At 36.3% G+C, this 26,808-nt stretch overlaps 1 long non-coding RNA gene across 1 annotated transcript; it reads right to left on the reverse strand.

The window, feature by feature from the left end:
• Positions 1-9,933: 9,933 nt before the first annotated feature.
• Positions 9,934-12,910, reverse strand: LOC110482353 (uncharacterized). Its single transcript, XR_002467404.3, has 3 exons — positions 12,900-12,910; positions 10,074-10,128; positions 9,934-9,991 (listed from the first exon to the last, which is right to left on the reverse strand). It is a non-coding gene; the product is annotated as an uncharacterized LOC110482353 (long non-coding RNA).
• Between the last annotated feature and the right edge of the window lie 13,898 nt (positions 12,911-26,808).

Below are 26,808 nucleotides of genomic sequence, written 5' to 3' on the forward strand. Positions count from 1 at the left end.
ACACTCACAGGGAGATGGTTTTCCAGAATGCCTGTCTCAGCTCCTGCTGATGTTGAAATTTTCTAGCGGGGTTAGGAAAATCAAAATAAGAATGAGTCTGTCTCTAGGATAATTCAGGCTGCTCCCCTGACTCCAGTAAAGGACGTAATTCAGTATTTGTCTCAGATTAATTTTCTTTAAAATCCAGGTGGACCTCAGATTTAGTGTTGAATAGCATTAGATGTCAGAAAACTCTTTTTTTCCCAGGTTGGAGAAAAACAGCTTTAAAAGGGGCAAATAAAGGGAACACTACAAAACAGTGGAAACAGGAGCACATATGGCCATATACAGGACAGGAAACCTGGGTTTGCATAGAGCTGTGACCTGAACCACTACTTCCAATAAGAATATTGTAACCCAATCAAATTTTAAACACATAAAATTTGTGACATATTGAAGAAAGGATTTTAGAGAGAAAAAAAATCTTTTCTGATCTCAGTTCTACTTAGAAATACTTATTTACATCAGTTGATTATCTTGTTCTTATTACAAATATAACTTACTATTAATTTAAAGGATACTTTCAAAAAGACAGAAGATATGTTGAAAAGTACACAGTTAACTGACAAAATGCAATTTCTTTCAGCCTCCCCTGAAATGTGCCAATCGTTACTGCAAACGGTAGAAAGCCTAGAGAGGAACCATTAAAGGATCCAGGCAGCTCTTCACTGCCATATAATCCTTTACACCTCATTAACCTCAATATCATTTACATAAACTGCTGAACTTTAACACTGCCTCCAATAAAATTTGCAAAATACATGTAAAGGTCAAGATAACAAATTACAAAACTATAAAATCAATTTCTTACTGAAAGGATACTTTGCCAATCATCTCATGGTAATTTGCTTGCCATGGGAGAAGAAAACGATGACATGAATGAAATTATGCTGTGCCTTAATTGTTCACTTAGAGATTTTCATGCACTTTGTCTTTCCGTCATGAAATGTTCCTGGGAAGCTGGCATATATTTTCTAGGTGTTGTGAAGTCTCCTTTACAACTTAATTCCGTTGTTAGGTACTATCTGATGGAAGATGCCTCTTCCTTGGTAAGAAGTGAATGGAGGAATTTTATGAGCAAGTACTATAGGTTGCTTGTCTTGTAATAGCACCCAGTTAGTAATATTCAAGCCAGAGTTTACCTGGTGGAAATATATTAATCTAAATAGCTTTCAGCAACACAATTAAAAATAAACTCTTCCAGGTTTTTTATAAGGTATTGTCATCTACACAGGATCTGGAGGAAAAAAAAGCAGCAAGATTTCTTGGTAGATAGTTTACCTCTCTATATGGTTCTTTCTGCATTAATTTTGAAATCCAAATCCTGTCATACACAATTACAAAAGTAAATGTCAAGTTATCTTTAGAACTTTTCTAGAACATTGTGGGACCAGAAAAGAAAAGTGAACGTTTTTCAGGCTGCAGATTTTGCAAATATCAGAAGTTAAATTCTCACTAAGGTAATGACCTACTGTTTAGCCCATATGTTTGTTGTTCAAAAATGTTGAAAAATAGGATTATATAATGAAATTTTAGACTGCACTGCCTAGTCAGGCTGTTTATTTGAGCTGATATTTTGAGACAGTTTCTTAGGGATCAGCCTCCTGTTGTTTCCTGTTTGCATGCAGTATGACTCAGTCCTCATGCCAACTTGAAGCTTTTCTACTTAATTTGGAAAGTTCAGTATTAAGACTGCTCTTTTAAAAAGGCTGCATGTACCTTATAAACAATGCCTCCTTTATTTCTGAATTAGCACCAAACAAACTAGTGCCAAACCAGCTGCTGCTGCTGCTGCTGGATATTCTTGAGGCATCACTCTGTCCCATCCAAAAGAGTTACTTCCCGCTTCACTAAAAGGATCTGGGTGGTTTGGCTGGGTGGAGAGTTCAATGCCTGAAAAGCCATGGCCTTATCTGCCAGGAAAAGTGTCAATATTCTACTAAGTATACAGGCCTGTCTGACTGCTGAAGGACTCAGTTTTTCTGTATTCTGGGCTCCCGTAAATACTTTGGCCCCACATGAAATGCTGGTCCTAAAAAAGTGAGGCATCCTACTCTTACAACTGCCTGCAAAAGCTCCCACCAAGGCCTGAGAGCACCTTGTTTTCAGTGAGGTGCTTGTCTTCTCTACGACTTTCATGCTGCCAAATGGGGCTGAAAGAAGCCAAAGGGCTGGAAACAGACAGGGCAGAATCAGGAGTGAGACAGACTGACAGAGTTACACAGGAATTGTTTTTTTTTATAGCAAGCATCTGTCTATAGGAGACAATTTATAAAATAATTGTAGTAAAAACAAAGCAAGGTAAGTTGAAGTGGGCTAAGGCACCATAAAAACCTAACAGGTTCTTTGCGTGTTTTGAAGGAAAAAATGTCAGGTTGAAGTAAGACGCGCTCTATTGAAAAATAATATGAAAGTATTTTACATGAAATTGAGTGTTCATTCATTTTACAGTAAGGTGATTTTTGAATTGAAGGCAGTTTTAACTTTGTAAACAAAATTTTCCAATTAAAGAAGAAAGTTCTTTTATTTAAAGTTTTTTCAGAGTGAAGGTTTTTTTGTGCCTGAGTTTTGATCATCCTTATTCTGAATAATGTGGTGAAATTAAAGGATTTCATGAGGAAAATTATTAGAAATATTTAAATTTCCAGATATATCAAATTAGAACGGCATATCACTACTCTGTTCTCTGGGGGGACAGCGTCTTATTCTGGAAGTAATGGTCTACTAAACTACCTTTATTGATGTTAGAAGCGATGTCCTCACAAGCCTCAGTTTTCAATCGATTAAAAAAACTCCATTTTATGTGCTTTTACTTTTTTTTTGTACTGTTTACCCAACACTGTCCTGCAATGGAACATGATACAGTCAATTACATCTGGAACTCTAAATATTTCTATTAAAGTTTCTCTAAGGTTTTTATTATTAAACAGAGTTCGTAAAGTTCAGCAACAGAAGTACTGTTATCCTACACATCATTTATTTATTCCAATAGTTGCCCTCAGACAGATCCTGTCTATTTCTGATCATCATTTTAACTTGTCATAGTGTCCATCATAATTTACTTTTCTACACTGTACGAAAAGAAGTAGGTATTTTTGTTTGGTTGTCTTTTTTGGGTTTTGGGGTTTTTATGGAGAAGCTAGCTTCATCATTCCATCAGGAATGTATCAATACCAAGACTTAAAAAAAAATATTTTTGTCTTAATATTTTCCAGTACAATGTTTCTATTTTCAAAATGCTGTCTTTGTTTTTTAGCTGGAGAAAAATACTTCCATGTGTTTCCCCTGAACAAAATTGAAAGCTGAGCCTATTAAAACTTCCAAAGTTCAGGATTCTTTTGTCTTTTTATCTTAGAGCACTATCCTGCAAATAAATTCCTCTTCTCATTCTCAGCCCTCTGTGTTCTGCTCTTGTCACCTTGTCACCTTCTCTGACAACCAGAGCTTGGAAGCATAGTATATTACATTTTGCTATTGGTGACTTATTTAGTGAAGTAGAGGGAATTACAGATATAAGGACAGCTGTGTTTTACAGTCCTTTAATCTCCTTCCATACGATGAGGTTGATGTTTCTTCAGACTAAACATAGGCCTTATAAGAAAAAGCATAAAAATGAGCAATCTAATTGTAAGTAAATAAATTTCAAGCTACAGCAACATCTAATTCAGACACATACTTTAACATTTTTTTTCATATACCTCAGATATGTGCATAATTAATTGAATCTCAAAATTTTCACATATACTTTATAAACCCTTCTCCAGAATCAAAGGTATTTCTCCAGTGTGCTTCCTTAGCAGTTCAGATCTGGGAAAGACAAACATGGAAATGATGAGGTTTTCTCTTACTAGAGCTTGTTGAGCTGCTCTCTGCCGTATGTGGGGCCTAAATAGCTGAGCAGGGTTTTCTGTCTGTTTTGTGCTTGCAGATAACATACACCCTAGTGAGCAGGCATGTCCAAAAATACAAAGAACATTGTCTTATTGTTGCACTGTTAATTTCATTCTTGATTAGAGTCTTGCAAAGGCTGTAAATCAGCACTAGAGACAATCAGAGCTTTCTTTCATTGCAGTCATTTCACAGTGGTTTTAACTCTTCTTTAGTCTCCACGGTATGCAGGAGATAAAGATTTTTTGTTTTCGTTTTCTCTATGAGAACATAATGTGCCCTCTGTGTCTATCAGCTGTTGTGATAACCAGGGATTAATTAAAGAGTCACTTGTTGCTTCTTCTTATATGCCAAATAGCTTTAATCCCTAAAGTTCCAAAGTAATAAAGATAGCAATATCATCCTGCACACATGGGACAAGAAGAACAGTCCACCTCTGTTCTCATGTCATGTTAAACCACAGAAAATAATAAAATCATAACTTTGAAACTTCCCTTGTGAGCAGTAGTGTGTATAGAGATATACTGAAGATTCTCATTCTCTGTGGCTTCTCCACAAGACTCTGTGGCTATGGAGGGCAAATGCTTTACTGCAGAGTGGTGCACACACCCAGCAGAAAATCTGGCCTCAGCAGCAAAACAAAGATCAGTGATCAGCAATTCCAAGTAGCTTCTCTTGGAAAAAAGTCATGCATATTTCAGCCAGCAGAAAGAATGCAATCCTATAATAAAAGAAAAAAATAAAATCAACAAACAAACAAACAAAACAAAACCCAAACCAAACTAAAAAAAAAACAACAAAGAAAACACACAAACAAAGAAGCAGAAAAAAATCCCCATCAAAACTGCTGAAAACTGTTAAAGACATAGATTCTGAACCTTGGATGAACAAGTGTCAGACTGGCAGTTTGACCTTTTCACTGTGGTCATTTATGCACAGTGTGTAAACTTCTTTCCTCGTCATGCTACATGAAAGTGCCACCTTTATGTAAAAGGCAGGACAGCTCAGGGCATAACCGAGCTGTCTCAAGAGTTATTTTAACCTGAGTTCAGATGCACATACTGGGTGCGGCACAGCTGTGGCTTTCCTGTCTTCTCTCAGTCATGGGAATAAGAGACCAGCCAACATGTTAGAAAGAAGCTTTGGCACCCCAGTTCCCTGATCTAGGCACCTGTGTGGCTGAATCTCCATGCAGCACCTCAAAGTACAGATGCCTGTATTGTTTCAGATGTACCCTGTGTCTTCAAGACCCAGAACTTCTTAAGTTGTGGTCTGGAGACTAGCAGAAAAACTATGATTCAACAAATGCAAGACACTGAGCAGAAGCAAAGGAAAAAAGTTAAAATTCTGCAAGCACATCATCTTTCCATTGGTTCAAAAGCAATTCACAGGACCCTGGAGAATCTTGTGCTTGCAGAGCTGACCTCCTTCAGGTATGATGACACAGCATTGCAGAGTGCTGTGTAGGCAAATCTTTAGCACCAAAATGGAAATAACAGAAGGAGGAAGCAAGCTAAATAAAGGGGGATAATTTGGTGTCTGAGGTAGCATTATGCCAAGAAGTCATAAAATTTATCCAGTTACATAATCAGTAGCAAATCATGTTACTTAGGTTAATGGCTTTGAAAATAGTTTTACTAATAGAGCCTTCAAAACCTCACTAGAGAAGTTTTAGATGAAGATAATTTATACAAAATACTTCCCAATACTCCCCCTCTTTTCAACTCAGGAAGAAATACTTCAGTCGTGACTAGAAGTGGTGTGAACTGACTTCATTTCCTGCACTACTCACTGTTCATTGTTCAAATATTTTAACATGGGGATTGACACAAAAAAAAATATCCCTCTCTAGAAATAGACAAGAACCCAATATCTGGGAATAATGTTCATTTTAAAGACAGAGAAGAACATTGTGAAATCTTCTAATCTTCCCATCTAATACAAAACCTCACTTTAAACAGAATCATAGAAAATGTCCATATCTTTTGGCAAACAAATTTGTCCTAAATGCATCAGACTCAAAAGGTCCTAAGCCAAATTCTCTGTACATATAAATGGCCACTCTAATTGATTGGAGAATGTAAGTTTGACTGTCTCTAAAATTAAATCAGTTATAAAGAAATAATACCCAGTATCAGTTTACATAAACCAAACCAAGGACACAATGCAGGAAGGTCTTTTAGAGAGTCTCAGTCATCAATCTATACTTGTAAATTCCAGTGAAACAAAAAAACAAAAACCAACTTGAAGAGGATTCTCAGAAATTGTGTTTGAAATTCCTCTAAAGTAATTTCTGTTTACCAGAGGATGCAGCAGCATTCAGAAAAAGGAAAATTCATCTCCTTCCAATTTAGTGGTGGTGCTCAGTTTCCCAGTGCACTAGTGTTGTCATCCAGTCTTTTGGTAGCATGAGAGGTGTTGATGAGTTTGCTGGCCTAGGATTTATGTTTGTCTTCTCAGCAGGTAATGTATGAGACAGTCACTTCTAGATAGACCTGGCCAATACTTTCTATAGAAACATTTGTATTAATGACTTCTGAGCTCTTTCATCATACAGTGTACCCAAAAGGAGACCTGGCAGGACAGAACATTTAGATTAAATGATGTCAGTTTGAAGAGTCAGACCAAGAGGGTTGAAACCACTGCTGCCTAAACTATTACTCTTGCAGAATGATAATATCTTATTTTTAGAACATTGAAGCATGTCTCACCCTGCAGCTCAGGCAGCACTTTAATAGTTATTAATGGCAGCTGTCAGGTATGCATCTATTGACCAAGAATGAGTCACACTGGCCCTACTAGAAGGCCCAGTTAGCTAGAAATCTGTGGTGCTTTTTTTTGCTTATTTTCTTTTTCTTCTTATTTTTATTTCAGCAGCTCATTCTTCTGTATGCAGTACGATAGTGAAATATCAGAGTGTTTATCTGCAGTAGCCATTAGGACAAGCTAATGAGCTTGTTTTGGAAATACAAGCAGGTCATCACCTGTTTTGTCAGTAAATAATAATGTTAAGGAGGCAATTTCCATCCCTGTAGGTACTCACAGGTTAATTTAGAAACTACCAGCTTTTAATTAGTAGTGCAGCCAGCATACTGTGTAGCAAAATTTTGATAAAAACCTTTCAATTTGTTAGGAAGATGGAGAAATAAATTAAAAATATTATTCTCATCCAATAGTGTTTTGAAGATGTCTTACCAATATGATTGACATTAATGGTTAAAAGGTAATAACTTAAAATTCTATATCACTTTTTCTCCCCAAATTAAATTACTTTCAGACACATTTCATTTTCATCAGGCTGCAATATTTGCATAGGTTTGACAAATCAGCTGCTGTAACTGTCTTACAGTAATTAGTACAAGCATTTAATATATGCTTTCCCAGGCAAATAAGGCAACTACAAATAGTACAAAATCTGCAACAGTGCCTATGAACCTTCAGGATCAAGCAAAGTCTGCTGGTTTTTGGCAGGAAAGGTCTGCAAGGGCATGGCAACTGCACAGAAAATCCAGCCCGTCCAGCCTGCCTGTTGAACAAAGAGACAGATACAGTGTAGGTCTGCATCCTTTATTTCAGAATGCAATTAAAAATCCTGGCCCTTGCCTAAAAGGTCTGTCAGAGAGAAACTGCTCTGAAGAGATAATGACACTGACAGAGCCAAGAGGAGAGGTCTCAGGAGATCAAGCTGAAGCCCAGAGGGAGTAGACTTTTATGACTGAAGACACTCCTGCCCATGCAGGGTTTGTCTTAATATTGCTGTTTTCAGGTCACCATTTAGGCCATATAATTGCAAATGCCTTTGAAGTAATAAAATGGCATTCAAATGAGTGAGAAAAATGAAGAAAGAGAAGTGAAAATGACAGTGAAGGAAAAGAGAGAGAGAGAGGAGACAGAGAGAGAAATAAATAAATGAGGGAGTAGGAAGTCCCTTTGTCCCTAGTATTCTACTAACCTTAGCACAAATTCCCTACTAAGATGATCTGATAGATTGTACATTCCAAAATATGTTAGCAGAGACAAAAATCTGCCTGGCCCATAGACCAGCACATATTCACTTATTGTATGGTAGACAATGTCCAGTAAAGTGTAAACAAAGTGCACCAGTCTCTGGATGTGAGGATATGCTCTTCTCTCTCCTGACAAACAAGGTGATGACCTGCTCAACCTGGAATGATGAGCTCTCCTGAATGACCAGATTGACTTCTGCACCTGGCTTGTCCTCACTCCTGCACTGGCGCTGCTTGCTATTGAGCCAGCTTCTTCTCTGAACATGGTTTAAAGCAAAGCAATCTCCCTCCAGTCACTGCTTCTGCTCATTAAGCCAGAAGTCCCAAATAGGATCTACTTTTCCCACTTGAGAGCTTTGGAAAGAATAGGCAATTATATTACAGCTCTCCTGCTTGCCAGCCTTGTTTTGTCTACGTGCATGTTCCAGTCCATTTGTTTTAGCTAGCCAGATGTTTTGTTCTAGCTCTCTGGAAGTTTCTTAGTATTCCACATCCAGAAATATGGCTGCTGTGTGCACTTCTGGCCTCTGCCCCCTTTTTCTTCAATATTATGACAGTTAATATGAAAAGTAGTGCTTCCACCTTGGAACAGTCTTTGATGAATTACTAGTAATAACCCAACATTTAATCCCAAAAATTGAGCTACCTGTCAAGTTTGTCTGCAAAGCAATTTCTTTAATTTCCATTGATAGTCCTCTTCTAACAGGGTGATCTCCCCCAGATCAATATCAGCTTAGATATGATTTGGCTTTGTGATCTCTAGGGGCATTAGCTTGTTCACTTGCTGTGCCCAGGATATTTCATCTTGTTCTAAGGTTTCAGCTGAACACAAAGCATCAACAAACTGTCCAAGGTAGGTGTTTTTACTGGCTTGCCTCTGGAGCTGCATCCTGGATGGCAGCTGTGGAACATCGGCACACAATCCTAATTTCAATAATTTGTCTTTCCAATGAGTCCGTGGTGTGCCATTCTTATATTTTCCAGAAAAAGTCCCTTGTCCTTGGTACATTGCTAGGTCATGCATTCTTCCTGCCATGCTGTGATTCAATTATCTTTTCCCAGGAATTCGTGTTTAGAAAATTTCTCCTTTAAGCAAAGATGTGTCTGAAATGCTTTGGTAAATGAGAGAATAAAAGGCATTCCTTACCTCTTCATTGTGTGGGATGGTCTTCTGGTTTGTCACAAAGCTCTGTACAGATCATCTGCTTATAAATTCAAGAGGAAATGTTCGTTTTCCTTTTGTAAATATCATTTTTTCAAAGTAGGAGAGTTTCTCCACAACAGCTGCTACAGACTTTGGAGTTCTTAATTGAGATAAATAGAAGATGTATTTTTTTTCTTAGGTTTTTGAAAGCTTGAATGAGTTTTTGTGCATTCAATATTCTTTCAGTTTCCTTTATTTCATTTGTGACTTAAGGATAGGTAGCTGCTCCTGGTATTATTAATTTATATTGTCAGGTTTTTGGGCCACTTACTTTTTATGTTTTGTAACAGTCTCCACTATGGGCACATAGGTCTGATCCTCTTAGCAAGAATATATCTGAGGTACCTTGTGACAGTTTCAAAGAGTGGGGTTGCAGAATTTCCTAGACAATGGTAATTAAGCACTTATTTCTTACTGGAATTAAAAATTCCTGATTTCTTACTTCCACGGAGAGAATCAAGAAAAAAAATCTAAAAAATCAGGACATCAAATTTCAGGAAAAGCCAGTTTTTTTTTTTACCACAATCCTGGTAAAACTCCAGAAAGAAGATGCATATTTCAGTATAATGCCTACAGATAAGTAAACATGGAGAGAGTGAAAGAATATGCTTCATTACAAGAGAATTTGATTACAAATTATCTTTAAAATTTAAAACATAAGAACACCTTTAGCTTCAAAGCTGAAAGAAGGTAAAAGTTCTTTCCCATAACATTTTATTTTTCAGATCCTTTCATGACAATATTTGATTTTCCAGATCCTCTTTTCATTCCAGAGTTGAACCTTTGTGGTTGATTTATGGAGGCAGAATTGGGCTGGACTATCCTGTAATCCAAATGTGTACTTCAAAGACATCTGGAAAATACATATGAAACTTGAAAACCTTTTGTCTTGTCAGTTTTTAAAGTGATTAGAATGTCAAGTAAATTCTGATGACCTTGGCTGGAAGCCTTTGCCTCCTTCCTTTAGGGCTGAGCATCTCCAGCTTCTCTCTGAAATGGACAGAATGAAGGTAAAGCCTCAACTTACAATGACAGAAGCACTAAAAATGTGAGACAGTTGCTCTGGTAATTTCTGAGTTGAGAATCTATACTAAAAAATTTCCTGTTAAAAGCATCCTTTTCAACACTTACACTGTTATTCTGTGAATTGTTTTGGCCTCAATTCAGTGAAATCTCATGAAAAATGCTTCAATCAGTTCTTTTCAGGAGCATTATGATGTAGTCTTTAATTATAAATGTTCATTTTCCTGTTCCACATAGTCCCAGAACATATTGAAATGACTTGTATTTTATTCATATTTTTATTGTTAGAATGTTTTCCAGGCTGAAAAGCACCTTTTAAAGAAAAATAAAACAAATAAGGAGAAATGGCTGCTCTTTGTTTAATGCATTTTACATAATAATGGTTAGTATCTTTCAAAATAAAATACTGGCATTTTTCACACACACGGAATTACAGGAAAGTTGCAGGGTAACGGTGTATAGGTTCAAATTTTTTAGGTAAAATAAAATCTACCCTTTTCCTTTTGTTTTTACAGGTAGAGGAGGACAGTAAATCAAAAACAATGTTTGATGATTAAAAATGTTTCTAGCAGCATCTCCATTAATCTGAAAGCCATTGGATTTTTACTTTGTTGTAAGTATTTTTGTTGTGATTTCATATATATCAATAGTTATCCTTTGAGTATTATAGGAAGCATTAGTGAACTCTGTATTGTGCACATAAACATGCATATGAGAACATCTGTATACATCTGCCATAGTTAGGATAATATTAATCTTTGTGCTCACCTACATTTGTTCTTACACATTTATAACATATATGAATACTTCGAATCTGCCCTGTATACACACACTACAGTGAGAGTGTAGCCTTGCAAACTCAGTAGACAAGATAGCTCATAGCACATGCGTGCAACCATGGGGAAAATGGCCTACGAGACCTGGTGAGATCATCATGAAATACAAGACAAATAGGATCCAGATTCTGACTACCCCAGTGTTTGACTACTTTCTGCAGTAGCAATGTATTTTTCCATTTATAATAGAAAAGGAAAGGGATAAAACTGAGAAAGGATTCCAGAATGGATAAAACAGAAAGAAGACTCTTTAAAAGACCCTGAGAAAAGGATGTCTTTCCTCTTCTTCGTTGCTCTTTACTGTCAGAAAAACACTATTTCATTAATTATTTCATGCTGATCTTCCCTGTAAACTCTTATGTTGTTTTTCATGCTCTGAGTGATGCACTTTCAGTCTGGGACCAGTGATCCCTTTGAACTCACTTGAAATAAGAGATGACAAATGGAGAAACAGATTTTAATCTTGGCATCTTGGCAGTAGATGGTGATGAGTATTCAAAACTGAAAGATGAACTGTGAAAATGAGAATTGTGTTTTCTTTTGTCTGGAGCTCCTTGGTTCCCAAATTATTCACATTCTGATTCATCATCTTCCTCCTTTTGTTTAATTTTATTCTGACTGCCTGAATCCAGTGGGAAAGAGAAAGAACACCTTTAAAACTTTTCATCTTTGATTAATTTTAACTTGAATGGGGTACAAAGGATGAGGCAGTTTTCCCAGGTGCCCTCATTTTTCATTTTTTTCCTGGGAGCAAAGACACACTGATAACAGCTAGGCAATTTTTTTAGAATGAAAAAGGCAGGTGTTGTGTATGAGCTGATGTTCTCTGTGAGAGTGGTCATCAGTGTCATGAAATCATTCTCTTGAAAGCTCTTGATCCTGCTGAAAGTTTGACTTATATTAATGCATTCTTGAAAATACTCAAAAAGACTTGTGTTCCAAATGTTTCTTAAGGAAAGAAAGATAGATCTGCTCAAAACCAACCGTGCCACACTATCCACATGCTCTCTAACTATGGTTTCCACTTTCCTTGAACTAACCATTTCTACCATTATTTTGTCAACACATTCACTTCAGGAATTCTAAAATCTGGGTCCTTTGAAGTGTGACTTACTGCCTTCTTATCAGGCATAGAGAAGAGCAAAATGGTAACAACCATCTGCATAATTTTTTTTTGTCTTGTTCATTCCAAAATCTGGTTAAAAAACTTCCCCAATTAAACCATACCTTCAATGGTTTATCTCTGCTTCTTAGCAAAGCAATATCTCTGTAGACCATTTTCCTTGCACTTTTGAAAAATCAGTAATTATCTTACTTTTATATGTATGTGTGTTTACAAATGTATCCTGTGCACCCTGTGCTCTAACTATCTTTTCATGTTCATCTCTAACTGCTCTCTATGGAATATTTTGGATATATTCTGCAAAAGGTTGCCATCTGTCTTGTCAGAAAAAAGGTTTTTGAAGTAGATAATGCCATTGGTAGATATTGTTACTTGTCTTTTGGGACAAAACAGGATTGTGGGAAGGAATACACAGAGAAGTAATGCAAATAAACCTGTTAATTCCGAAGGTTTATGATCAGTTTGATCTATACAGTTTCAATTTTTTTCTCACTTGCATATTTACTTCCATCTTTGAAATACTCTAAATTCCTATCCATATTAACCCTTTTGCTTATTGGTACAAAATTCAAGGTCATTTAAGACAAAAGGGGAACAGTGAAATATCTAGCTAAGTGTCCCCCCATTTCTTCTTCAAGGCTTCCTTGTCCACAGCATGGTTCATCCATCCATTCCCTATGATATGTCACCTAGTGAACAGCAGCACTTTCCCCACAAGGGGAGAAATAAAATTTGTCTCTGTTTTCTTCAGAAGTCCATGGGGCATTTTTAACACTCACCATGTCTGACAGCCAGGAACCTGCTTTGTGAGTGGCTGCATGCATCTTGCTCTGCTGTTCTCCATTGTCTTGAAATGACCTGCGCAAGAGTTTAACACCAGGCAGACAGAGACTTGAGCAAGAATTGTCTGTACATCTTGTCCCACAGGTGGCTTTGTGCTGACCCTCTACAAAGACTTGATGGTAAAAGAAACAATCCAACACCTTTGGTGTTAGGCAGCAGGCAAGTACAACCACGGAAAAGGAAAAGGAGCTTAAAGCAGAGATCTAAAAGACTTATGTCTACACTTAGAGGCAGTCAGTCTGCCAACATTTCCTTCAACATTCCCAGAGAGAAATAACCACTTCTAAAGTACTATTAATATGAATGTAAGCTCAGATCACCTGTAAGACTGATCACCTTCTTGAGTTCCCTGTGTCTTCTTATTGAAGGTGATTGACTTGGCCTTAAATAGCCATCTGCCAATGTATAAGTGAAGGAAGATCACCCTAGCACACACAGCCTGGAGGTAACAGTACCTATACGCCCTGTCTATTTTACAAAGTGGACTTACCTATAGTAAAAGGAGGGATTCAAGGTTTTGCCCTAAATTCTTGCAGGACTTGTGCTTTGGGAGCTCTGTAAAAGCAAGCACAATTAAACTATTACAAGTGACCTTCCTGTACATAAGCTGAGCTGTAGAATTTCTACAGGGTGACATGTTTTATACACTCAGTGTTTTATATGACCAAATATAGTACATAGTAAATTTAATAAAATAACATACATAGTATCAGGTTTAACACATTTAAAATTTTGTAAGCTGTGGATTTGGGTATTATGTGATGTTAAAAGTTGTGACAAATCCAAGAAAATAGTTATTAGGAAAAGGCAAAGAGAAAGCATGTGGGAAAAACCTAAGCCAGTGTTCATTCAGATTTCATGTTTATATTTTGTTTGGCACGTTCTTTGCTGCAGTATACTAGTGCATGACAGATATTTTACAGGAAACTGAAAAAATTACATATCTTTTTTTGGATATCTAACTACAAATTTTTTGCTGCATCTTCTCTCATGGCAAATTTAGACAGTTCTGTTATGAGGATGTCCATCATGTTAACCTTGGTCCTCCCAAATCTCTGCCCTTCATCACATTCATCAAGTTCTGCCTGTTCCAGTACTGCATGTTTCAGTGTCCAAGGTTCCCCATTAGTACATGTATTGGAGAGAATACAAGAGGCAAACATCTCAAGATCATTAATGCACATGATATTTACTGCAGCTAAATGAAAACAATCTCTCAACTGTAAGAAGATGGACTGAATGTTTCTTTTTCCAATATTTTGTATGCTCTCCTGAGCATGAGACATGTTTAAAAGTTCTCCCCTTGAAACAAAGAACTACTGGTTGCTGACCTATGCACTGCAGATCACCAGGACTTTTCACTGAAAAGTTTAGAACTGGGAAACTGATTTTCTTCTCACTTACCAGCACATCAGAATGTTTTGGCCTTATGAAAAACATGTCAATTAAGTCAACAGCTTTTCTTAAGAATTTGAGTGCATAGTTAAGCAGATTGTAAGGCTGATTTGACAAGTGGAAGTACTAACATCAGTTTATTTTTTCTTCACTTGAATAAAATTCATGGGAAATTTTATGCATAACCTGTTCAAATCCAGTGGGAAAAGAAATTTCTCCATGGCTTCATATTTGTACATCTAACTCACCACTACATACTTCAGTTTTAAATTTTAAAAGTCACCCATTTTCTTTTAGTGCAGTATTTTCTGCCAGTGCATCAAAGCCTATAGATTTTAATAATTATGCACTTAATATGTGTTGCAGCTCCAAAACCTATCCCAGTATCTTGTTCTTTGGTCTTCCAAAACTGCCTTTAAAATCAGTGCCAACTTCTCTACAAATTCTGTGCTCTCAAACCATTTTGTGTCGCTTTTTTTGGTAAGTCTAATTTTAAGTCTTATGGTCTTTGATGGATGTACAAATTCATTTAATCAGTCAGTTATCCTGCAATATAGGAATCTGAGTCATATGCTCTCCACCAGCCTTTGCTTGGTTAAACACCAGATGGATGGAACAGCTGTATAAATCTTTAATCTTTGTGACAGTCTTTCTTTCATTTATTTTTTGACTTATGTGGTTAGTTTCACTTGTGTGTTCTTCCAGTTAGGGAGTTAAGCGATCCCTGTCATTCAGATCTATTTAACACACTTTGTCTTCAGCTTAGGAAATTTTACTTTTACATTGATTTTTCAATTTATACATTAACTACTTAGCCTGCATTTGAAGTAATAGTGATGTCATTGACATTTCTGTTCATTATCTATTAATCTATAAATGTTAGTTATATAATTAAAATCACACATTATCATGACAGTTTGTAGTTCAGTCTCTTCCTTTGTAAAAGTACTTTCTTGGAAGATAAACCTCAAAACTATTAATTCTCTAATCAATTCTGCTTTTTTCCACACCATTCTGGTTTGCAGTTGCACTATTTTTGTAATCTCACTATATTGACAAAACAATGTAAATCTAAACTGAGACAGTGGCAGAACTATCTGTTGAAATGTACAGCTTTTGAAAGGGCTAAACTTAGCTTTTTAATAGGTTACTGTAATCTATGGATATAAATTTTGAAACACATTTGAGCTTTCTATAGAAGAATAAAATAATATTTTGTTACCATGATTAAAGGAGATGATTATAAGAAAGCATGCATGGTACTTAACACTAAGGAGAATTCCTAACAGGTTTAAAGACACACCTAATGCATTTTGTCTCTGTGATCCAAAGACTGCAACGTGGGAAATTTTGTGCAAAGGCAGAGAACCATTTAATGCATTTGAATATTGATAAGACATAGGAAGAGGGTGGAAGGTCCTTTAACCATGCAGCTTAAATAGTCAATAGAAAAATTACCCTGTAATAATGAATTTGGGGCTTTTTAAGGATAAAAGTATATTCAGATTATTGGTCTGGTTAGAATAGAATAAAGACTAATTTTCTTGTTTCCCCCACCAAAGAATGTCTTGTTTTGTCCAGGATATGTCTTGTTTTGTCCAGGATTAGACTAACACTGTAATCATCTTTCTACTTAAGCAGAAGAGGAATGGGAGGCAAGTAGTGAATATCAATGCTGATTTAGGAAAGGCTGTTGTGGCATCATCATTCTTTAGAGTGCACCAGCAATACTTGGGCTAATTTTGCCACTCCACGTAGTAATGTAATTTCAAGTTCAAAAAAGATTCTTTTCTGGGTCATCCAGGCCACAACATGAAAATCCTGATATTTTGCAATCAGAAAAGCAATCAGAAAAGACATTTGCATAGGGAAAAGAGTGGGAATAAATGGTGATAGTAAAATCAAAACTTTCATAACTGTTATGAAAAACATGCTTCTAGAATATAATAAATCAATCTAAAGCCCCAGGATACCACTAGAGATGCTGAGAGGACAATGAGACTCAACAAGCTATCTCATGACACTGAAATTCTTTAATGCTACTAGGTCCTAAGAGATGCTTGAAATAATTTCATCCTTTACATTTGATCTGGTGTGTTAAAAGCCTGTGGAATAGGATAGGAGTTGAGGACATATATTCATAACTAGCTCTCTTCTGCATGTGAATAATACACTTCCTAAGTGACAAAAGTGAGTGCAGTTGTAAGGACACGTGAGGTTTCTCCCTTCACCTTGGTGTTTCACAGATATGATTTATAACAACCTCATCATTTCAAGGCTGGAAGTTGACTGAATTCATGCTTCCTTCTTAATGGCTTTTCAGCCCTGTGTGCTTTTGTTGTCACGTCTCATATTCAAACATGGGAGCTTTTATCAAAGTGAAAGGCATCAGAGTGACCACAGTGTAAAGTAATTTTGTTCAGAGAAGAGATTCTTGGTGATTTCTTCTCTGCAAGGTGGCCCAAAATACAGAGTGGTTCATATCCCTGTATAGAAATACAATCTCACATAACCAATGCTTTGATGTGTTTGATGTGTTTCGACCATTTCTGAAGTATTTCTAAGCATATTAGTATGATATATGAATGCATTCTCAATATAGGGAAATAACCTTGAACTTCAACTATATTACTGGAAGAAAGGTTCTATTCTTCATTCCAAAGAGGTGTATAGGAGTATTTAATGTAAGGAACATTTCTCATTTCAGCTCTATGGAAATGTAAATTGCCTATACCTGTATAGAAACCCCCCTTTGAACTTCCAGCTTGCTATCAATACTTATTTTGCTTTTGCATGTCCCTTGTTTATTTTTCTCTGCATCTGCATGCAAAAAATTCCTTTCTATCAATATCAGTTACCCACATACAGCCAGAAGAGATTGGATCTCACCCCATTACAGTAACATTTTTCAAACTGTTATAGCTATGAGGTGAAATCTTATTTATTTTATGGCCACAAATTCCAACAAGGAACAGGAATAATTTCCTCTTCATGGAAAGAATTTCTAAGCCTCTGAGACAACCAACACTGTCTTTTCCAAGGAAGGTAGCTTAAAAATTCTTAAAGAACTTTACTTAAAAGAGGTTTAACTGTCTTAAAATTGAATATATTGTTCATAATAGACATCAACATGTCTGGTCTTCTGTTGCTATGGAACTAGGAAGAAACTGAAATGTCTCCCTTTACTTGATTTCACTGGTGTAAGACAGACAGTAACATATAGGAGCACACATTCTGCATTAAGATTTTTAGAACTTTCCTCATATTTTATTTGTGTGGTTTGAACTGACTACTGCTGTCCTGTCATTCTAAAATACATAGAATGACAATTAAATATTTCATAAGATTTAGGTAATCCTCATTAAGCAAGACAGACTTCTGTACTTCTACTCCATATAGAAAGATGCACTTGATATTCACTAATACTTTCTCTGCATATTTTCTGCTTTTAAATCTGATAACTCTTGAAACCACAATGAAAGAATAAACATTAAATATATTATTAATAATCCCATTGTGATTATCTTTGGACAACATAATTTATACAGTAATCATATATCATTCTCAGTATTTTTACCCTAGCGCATTGCAGGGCTTCCTTTCAAGAAAACTAAAATCCAAAACTCTGATATTCTGTCCAAACAGACAGGAGACTTAAGTTCACTTTTTTTAGGGTTACATTTTTCAGGAGTCAATCATGTTTATTATTATCTACAAACCAGGGGTAAGACTGCCTTGTAGATAATAATAGTGTACTTTTATATTATGTATGTGGGCACCTACATATATGCATTTTAATTTCTGCATACATGCACACACATATAATGCATGCATCTACAGGCTTTTATGTGAAAACATTCATGACTATGACTTGTTGATTGTTTTCAAAGACAGTGTAAAAATTCACACTAATATTTTGCCATATTTTCCTGAACACATAAATTTGTGGTCTTGGAGCAAGCCTCTAAGCCACAGACATTTCAGTGTGTCACAGCTGGAAGAATGGTTTCCATAGACATTCAGCATTAAAATAAAACTATTTTATTTGGAAGATGGAATTAAGCATCATATTCCAAAGGAATTCCTTAGAGAAGCATTTCAGGTTTTAGTTTCAAGGAAGCAAGCTAGCAGAAAACAGAACATCTTATTTGATAATCTTGTGCATCTTTTCTGTGAATCTAAGACCACTGCAGTTCAATAGTGGGACAGCAACTGTTTCATTTGCCATGAAATGTAAGGTGGATAATTCTATACCAGTGGGAAAAAAAAAAAAAAAAAAAAAAAAAAAAAAGAGAAAAGTTTCAGTGTTATTTTGGTCCTGTAATTTTTGCTGTAATTGAGAATATGTTGAAATGGAACACCTTAGCAGTCCTAGGATATCTTCAACACAGCCTGCTACCTGCATGTCTTCAACTGCTTATTACCAGGAAATACCACATATCACATAAAAATCACATTGAACTAAGCTTGTATTTTGTGTGAAGGTCTGTCATCATTTGTTTGCTCTGTTTCTGAGTTTCATGATCAACCAATTAAAGCCATTTAAGATCCACTCCATATGCCAAAGAATTTAATTCTCTAAATATTTTTTTGCACATGTAAAGACAATAATATCCACCTATGCAAAAGTATCTGCCTTGTACAAATATTAATCGGCCTGCACCAGGAACCTGATGTGACAAATATTACTGTTTACCTACAAAAGACACTGTTTCCCTATGAAATCAACATTCAATACATTGAATTTCTTGATACATGTAGAAATGGGAGCAAATTATTACATGATATACTATCCCTATTTGTTGTTTTTTTTCTCTTCTGTTACTTCACATTTGGTTTTATAACTATCCTAAAATATAAAACTTGTATCAACTTGATCGGTATTTTGAGAAAATGTATTTTAAGGTAAAGGTTAATTTGTGAAGGAATGATTCAGCTAGAAACACACATGTTGTGTGAGTGCACAGAATTCACAGAAAAGTGGTGGCAAACACTGCCTGATGTCCCTTGTAGTACAGCCAAATGGAAAGACTACACATTGTTGTGAGACCACCTCACAGAGACAGAATGTGAATTTAAAGGTAAGCATGACTAGCTCATATTTAGTAACAGGAATCTTATCCACACCCTCTTTCCTATAGCCCAACCACATTTCTGCAGAGTTTGTGTTTGGTCTAGTCAGTGGTGGGCTTGTCCATGGTATGGTACACCAGCCTTACCTTTGACTGTGAAGGTCTCTCAGTGATGATAAGGAAACCAAGAATATTTTTTCAAAAAGTAAAACACTTGAAACATCTTTTAAAGAATGAATATTCTTAGCTAGAGTGGTCAGGCTCATCTTTCAAAAATATCTTGGTCTCAGTTACATTTCCTCAGACCTGCTGAGTCACTGCAGATAAATCTCTTCAATAATCAGGGTTTCATTAAAATAAGTTAATGATGTAAATTTGGTTTGAAACGTATTTTGTGATCTTCTGAAGAAATGTATTCTGTAATAAGCAGAGAGCTTATTATACAAAAGAATAATATTCTTTCCATCTATCAATATTCTTGAAAAGTAAAGAAACTCTCAAGACCTGCCTTCTTACAAGTCAGGAACAGAAAGCATTTCTCCTTTCCCTTGTTTCATCTTGCCTTTTTGAGCCTATAAGAACCAAAACAAAAACAGGGTAGACCATGATATCCACAGATGCTGATAGTCCATTCACACTGGACAAAGCTGATGAAGAGGGGAGAAAAAAGGACTTCTGGATAAGCAAAGTCAAAAGTCAGAGATCAAATAAAAACAAACTGCTGCTCAGTCCAGCTAAATAAATAATAACAATACACATGACAGATGATACCAGCCTAGACAAAACAGAGAGTGACATTTTTTCACACCTTGTTTTTTCTAAAACTCACTTCTCAGCCAAAGCAAATAACATTCCAACTGAGAAAAAATGATTTGCCATGAGTCTTGACAATATGGAAAGAGGATTTTACATGGAAAAATTTTTGGCAGAATCTCCTATTTCCACTTAAGGAACATTACTTAGCTCTAGACTGAGATGATATGGATGAGGGCAAGACAATTAAACAGTAGATGATAAAGAAGGAAAAGGAGAAACAATTTTTTTTTTAATCCAAAATAATTTTTGTTTTACTTATATATTTGCAATTGTGCAAGTTGTCTGCTTTGTAAGTTACACATATACATTAAATAAACTTTTTATGTAAAGAAACTAACACCAATCCACACTTTATTAAAAGAGATCTTGATTGTCCGCTTTTAAAATGGAGGAAGTGTTATTCTGTAAGGTCTTTAGGCCATAGGCTTGTCTCTCTGCACTTGCTGCTTAGGGAAAGCCACACAAAAGCCAAGCAATATTTACTGTGATAAGGTCCCTGAATTATGCAGAAGAAATGGTTCATTCAAAAAGGAGAAAGCAGTACATACACAGGATTATTTTGTTACCATTATTTAGGCTTCAATTTAGCAAAGTACTTGAGTATGTACTTTAAATCCATTAATTGTTGTTAATTAGTTGAGACCCTCCTGTAATATTGACAGCTTACCTTTGAAGATACACTATTCAAATTCTCCACAATGTAGAATGAATAAGACTTTTTCATGGCCTTCATTTTCTGTCTTCTCTGGCTTTTGTTCTTTCATGCTGTGAGTGAGGACTGTTGCAGCATGCTAGAGGTAGAAAGAGTCCATAACCCATACCTTTTAGCAATCACCTTCAGTTTGATTGTTGAATTTCTGGTTTTCAGTTCTGTGAAGTGCCTGTGCTAGGCTAAAATTAATTGTGACTGAAAAAGAATGGCATTTTCAAAGTTGTTATGACAATCTGCTTCCTTCATTGAGATGCATAAGGCCTAGATATTCCATTTTTTTCCAAGGCCACTTGTGTAACTCTTAGCAAATATATTGGCTATGTGGTGGATGACTCAATTGTCCTGGAATAAAATACTGCATTGACAAATCTACTTGTACTTCTGAGTGTCACAGAGTAAGTAATATTCATTCTTAAAGCAGGCATTTCCTGCCAAATCCTCAATAAAAGCAGTTCTATGGGGACTTAGTTGCAATTCTCCATTTTCAACTTAGAAAGACTTTGAGTCAAGAGAATAATTTTATGTATTCCTGAGCACCCATCACTGATAGGTCAGATGAACATAGTGGTCAAATGTTTCTAGCTTTTCTGAAAGAAACACAGCCTTTCAAAGACCAATTTTTCATTCAATTCAATTTTTTCCTTTATTCTTTGAAGGAAAAGGGCCCCAAAGAAACTCCATTAGTGATTTTCCGTACTTCAGTTCAAGCATATGTGAAACGAAATCTTAAATTTGAAGCATACACGATGAGCAAAAACAAATTTGCATTATTTCTCAGTGATATGTATTAAAAGACAAACATGATTTCTGTCAGCCACAGTTTTCTGGGGGGCACAGTTTTGTCCCCTTTTCCACCAGAACAGGCATGATAGAATTACTTTATAAGCACTGTGTTTCTTCCAGTGCTAGAATGCAAAGCCGTGCTTCAATAGCACCTGTGAAAATATACATCTTCTGCTTGTATATTGTCTAACTTACTTTTCCCTTTTTTATTTTCCTTTTTAGTTTCCCCTCCTTCATCAAAGTGTTTTTTTCCAGACAATAAAGTAGATGTGGGTAGATTTGGATTAAATGATAGCTACATCTAGTGTTTTAAATAGCAGTCAGATCTGGATCCTTTGTTAGAGCTGATAGGAAGAGGCAGAAGGATGGAGGGTTTCACTAGGCTGCAGCAGCCAAGCTAAAGAGATGCAGACAACCAGGGAGAACAGAGGAGTGGTTTTTGGATTGACTGAACAAGAATAGCCAGACAAGGACCATGTCAAATCAGGACATAGTGTGAAGAAGGAGAATGGGGACTGAAGGACTGCTGAAACACGGAGAACTTGAAGTCGTTGGGTAACCGGGTGAGTCAAATAAAGATATGGAGATTTTGATAAGGCTTGGAAAGAGTCAAAGAGTGAGCTTCAGAGTAGTAGAGGTTGAACTCCCCAGGATAATGGAGGGCTTAGAAGGGAAGGGATTTGGAATTGAACAAAGCACCTCTTGTCAGGGCAAGCCTAAAATCAGAATGAAATACAGATAAGAAGCCTCTAAGAGGCAACAATGTGAAAAACCTGTGTTTTCCTGCTAGCCTATTAGGTCCCTAATGTATAATGACAACTGCTACCAAAGCCACAATATGTACAGACTACAGTTGTCTTTGGAGAGATACAGGCATAATCCTGACAGGTCTGAGATAAAAGGTTAAATGTTGGATGGATTGGTGAGCAGGTACAACCATGGAAATGTGAAATCCTCTTTTTGTGGTTTAAAACCAAATGCTAAAGCAGCGTCTAACTGGAATTGGATACAAAAACAACTTAATCACAGATAAATGCAATTTTACAAATTATTGTACTTCTCTGCTCTGTAAGTAGGATAGCATTATCCAGGAGAAAAGTTGGTTGAGTTAGCTTAGATTCTAGCCATGCTATGCACAGACTTTGTCCAGGCTTGGAGTCCTTTAGGTACTCTCCTGATGGTAACCTGATGACCATCAGTTATCTGATTTGATAGACACAATCAAATTCTTGGTTATCTCATTGAAATTTGTGAAATGTCCAAAAACTGTCACCATTGCTTGGTGCTCACAATTTGCTTGCCTCAAAGACTACACTACAAGTGTTAGGTTGCTTACTCGCTTCTGTCCTTAAAAGTAAGTTTATCTCTTATCCTGTTGAGTTAACTAAATTATGTATCTAAATAGTATGTCAACAGGACCTAACCTGTGTGAACTGATACACTTCCACTTTTTGTTCTGTTGACATGCCCATAAATATCCATACGGATTAGCTCCATGCATTGCCTTTCTGAAACTATATATATGCATTGAGACATTGAGACATTCTCCAGATCTTAATAGCTGAACTAATTGTTAATGCCACTAATAGGAGAATTTTTCCAAGTAAATTTATTCATTAAAAATGTGGCATTATTCACATAGCTACAATTATCTAGCAACCTCATTTATCATTCTCAGTTCTGTTAGGCACCAGAGTCAAGATTAGGTCTTTTGTGGAAGACACTGCATTCCATCTAGTGCCTTGCCCATAGGCTGTTTTACATGTATTTTTGTACACCTGCCCTACTGCAAATCTCACCACTCATTTTCCAGCAGTCTGTTGTGAGAGTCATGGTAGCAGAAGTGTTTGTGGGTGGATGGCATATGCTGGCACTACATGTAGCACATAGCAGTCCTCTAAGCACAGCAAAACAGATTTGGTATGTCATGATGTCTTTTTTTGACCTTGGTGGCCCAGATGGGTTACCCAAATATTTCCATCTGCATTTTTTCTTTTGTTTAATTCATTCCCACACAGCATTGGCTGGCATCCAGGAGCTGATACGGACATGCAGTGTAGTCCTGGCAATTGGGGCAGTAACTAAAGTGGTTATTCTGTTCCTAGTATCTCAGCTTTAGGGACTCCAGCACAGGTGTTGCAGATCCCTCTCTTTTGATCTGTGTGGCTAGCTTCTCACCCCCAATATCTATCTGTGGCTTCAAATACCAGTGATTTTCTTCAGATTCCATCACAACCCTGCAGGATATTTTGTACTCTATCAGCATCTCAGATATGGCATAGGGTCACAGCTGCATTGCGACTTGTTTCATTTGTTGAAAGGCTTGCTGTTATTTAACTTTGATTTGTGCATGGGTCACTTTAGCTTGAGGTGATCCTCTCTTGTTAGTCTCTTCTCCTTTGGGGATAACTAAAGGCCATATCCTAACACCTAATATAAATTAGGCCTTGTTTGATGGAAAGTAAGAGTGATTTTCTGCTGCATGCAAGAATGAGGGATTTTGAGACATCTGTGAGCCAAAAAGAGGGTTTTGAGTTGAGAGGAGAAGGTTAGATCAGGTGTAGTGCCTCAAAGCATGGGTATTTAAAGTCAGTACTCTGATTTCAGGAAAGTGATGCATAGGGGAATTCTCCCCTTCCCTTCCTCCACATCATGCAGGGGAACTTCCAGTTTCTTTATCCTTTTGAAAACATAAGTGTAACCCTGCAAATACAATAGCCTAATTACCATAAGGCTATTGGTTAATATGACAATTATATTAGGCATATAGCATGTTTTAGGCTATGGTAAATAGGCAAGTGCATTGAGGGTGGTGGGGCACTGGAACAGGCTTCACAGGAAAGGGGTCACAGCACCAAGCCTGACAGAGTTCAAGAAGTGTTGGGACAATGCTCTCAGGCAGGTGCTGTGATTCTTGGGGTTGTCTTGTGCAGGGCCAGGACTTAGACTTCAATGATCCTTATAGATATTCTATTATTCCAATTAAAAATTTGTAGTATTACATTGCACTTTCTTTCCAGAGGATGTATTCTCACAGTTGAAATTGACTGCAGACAAAGCATCATATATGGATACCAGAAACTTCAAACAAACAAACAAACAAAAAAAAAAAAAAAAAAAAAAAAAAAAAAAAAAAAAGAGCTACTTTGAATCACTAACAGTGAATGCTACAGCAAAGCTTAAGAAATTTTTCTTAAGAATTTCAGAGTCACCAAAGATTTGGAAGAGGAAAAAACTGAAAAAAGTACTACTTGCATCAGCTGAAATGCAAAAGACATTTTTAAGCATGTATATAAAGAAAAGTTTTGCTTGACTTTGGCTTCAGTATTTCCTCAGGTATTCATATGAATTTTGCTTTGTAGTCCAAAATTTATTAAAAATACAGAATCATGCAAGCCATTATGAGATATCACAAAAACAGGAGGCTTTGCTCTTCAATAAAACCAGTGACAATTTCAATTAGATTTCTCAGGCTTTTCTTCCCAGAGTCATGGTGTTGAAGTTAAAAAAAAAAAAAAGATTGAATAGTTTATTGGATTCAGCTAGCATATAGCTTTCAGTGTGTCAGAATAGATTTTTAAAGTGCAGAAAATAGAGAAAACCCAATGAGAAGATGATTCAATTTTCACTATTATTGATACTGTAAACCCATAGATTTGCTACATGTTCAGTATAGCTTGGATCAAAGTGTGAGGATATAGCTTGGATTAAAGAAAAGGATAAAATCGGTCCTGTGTGTAGGACTGATCAATTTATCATTGACCAAAAGCAAGTGCTTTTGACCCAATGTAGTAAACATAATGTTTTCACTCATATTTAAATTATTAGGTGACATTTCAATGTAAGAATGTCTTCACAGAGAGTTCTTGTGAATAACTTGGTTTTTTCATATCTTGACGGGAATATCTTTAAAAGCAGGCTAATGATTTACTTTGGCCTGTAATTATTGTCATTTCCTAGTGACCTTCAGTAAGGGCATCACTAGTGGCAGGCGACATTTCTTATTAGTGAAAAAAAAGCAGAGGTTTTAAAGTTCCTTATCAAATAAATGAATTCTTTGTAACTGTAAAAGCCTGCTTGTTCCCATCAGAAAATTTTTTTGACGTCTGAAAACTGTTAAGAATTCTGAAGTTGGAGAAATCACAGGTGCTGCACTGTCCAATCTCTACTGGTGTTCACACTGTTTCCCTGGAAGTCCAGTTTGACCACAGAGGTGAGGAACACCCAAGAATTTTACTTATTTGTTTGTCTTCTCCAACTATATTAAAGAGAGGAAACATCTTTATGGCAGGCACTATAACAGTGTTAATGGAGACAAATTGAATTCCGTAGCATCCAGCTTCTTTCTCATTCTGTACCCAACCTACTGCAGGACTCCCAGTTCAAACTGGAAGGCAACAATTAACACTGAGTATGTGCAGTAGCCAAGGGCTAAAAAACAGCCCTCTGCAAAACTGCAACAATCACTAAAAATGGGGCTGTTTATACTGTATTTTTCTAAAAGATTCTTTAATATTTCATCCTTCATTTTTAAGCCATTAAACAGGAAAAACATTTGAGATGAGAATGGAAGTTCTTAATAACATTTTGTACTTGTATACCTCTTTTTTTACCATCTTATGTTGTCTTTGGTATAGAGAATATTTTTGCCAATTTTACAGTTTCTGTGGTCAAAAAATACACTATCTTCAGAGCAGTGAGTGTAATTACATTACAAATGTATTAGTATTACATTACAAATGTAATGGTATGACACTGATGAAGGAGGTTCATGTATGTCATTCACAAAAGCTCACCAAAACTTCTTTTAGTGATCAGCTGATTTCATTTGGTGATAGTTCTTTAGAATGGAAAATCAGCCATGGTTTAATATAACTCAGATTAAAAGCTGCTAAACATCCCATAAGAGCAGAAATTGGATATTAAGGACATTTCTCTTCCACAAGAACAAACATTCCTCAAAACTCTTCACCCTAAGTATCTGCTGTGGTTTAACTCCAGCTGGCAATTAAGTACCATGCAGCTGCTCACTCATTCCTCCACCCCGGCACACTGTGGGTGTGGAGA

Source organism: Lonchura striata, chromosome 1, assembly GCF_046129695.1.
Source record: "Lonchura striata isolate bLonStr1 chromosome 1, bLonStr1.mat, whole genome shotgun sequence".
NCBI lineage: Eukaryota > Metazoa > Chordata > Aves > Passeriformes > Estrildidae > Lonchura > Lonchura striata.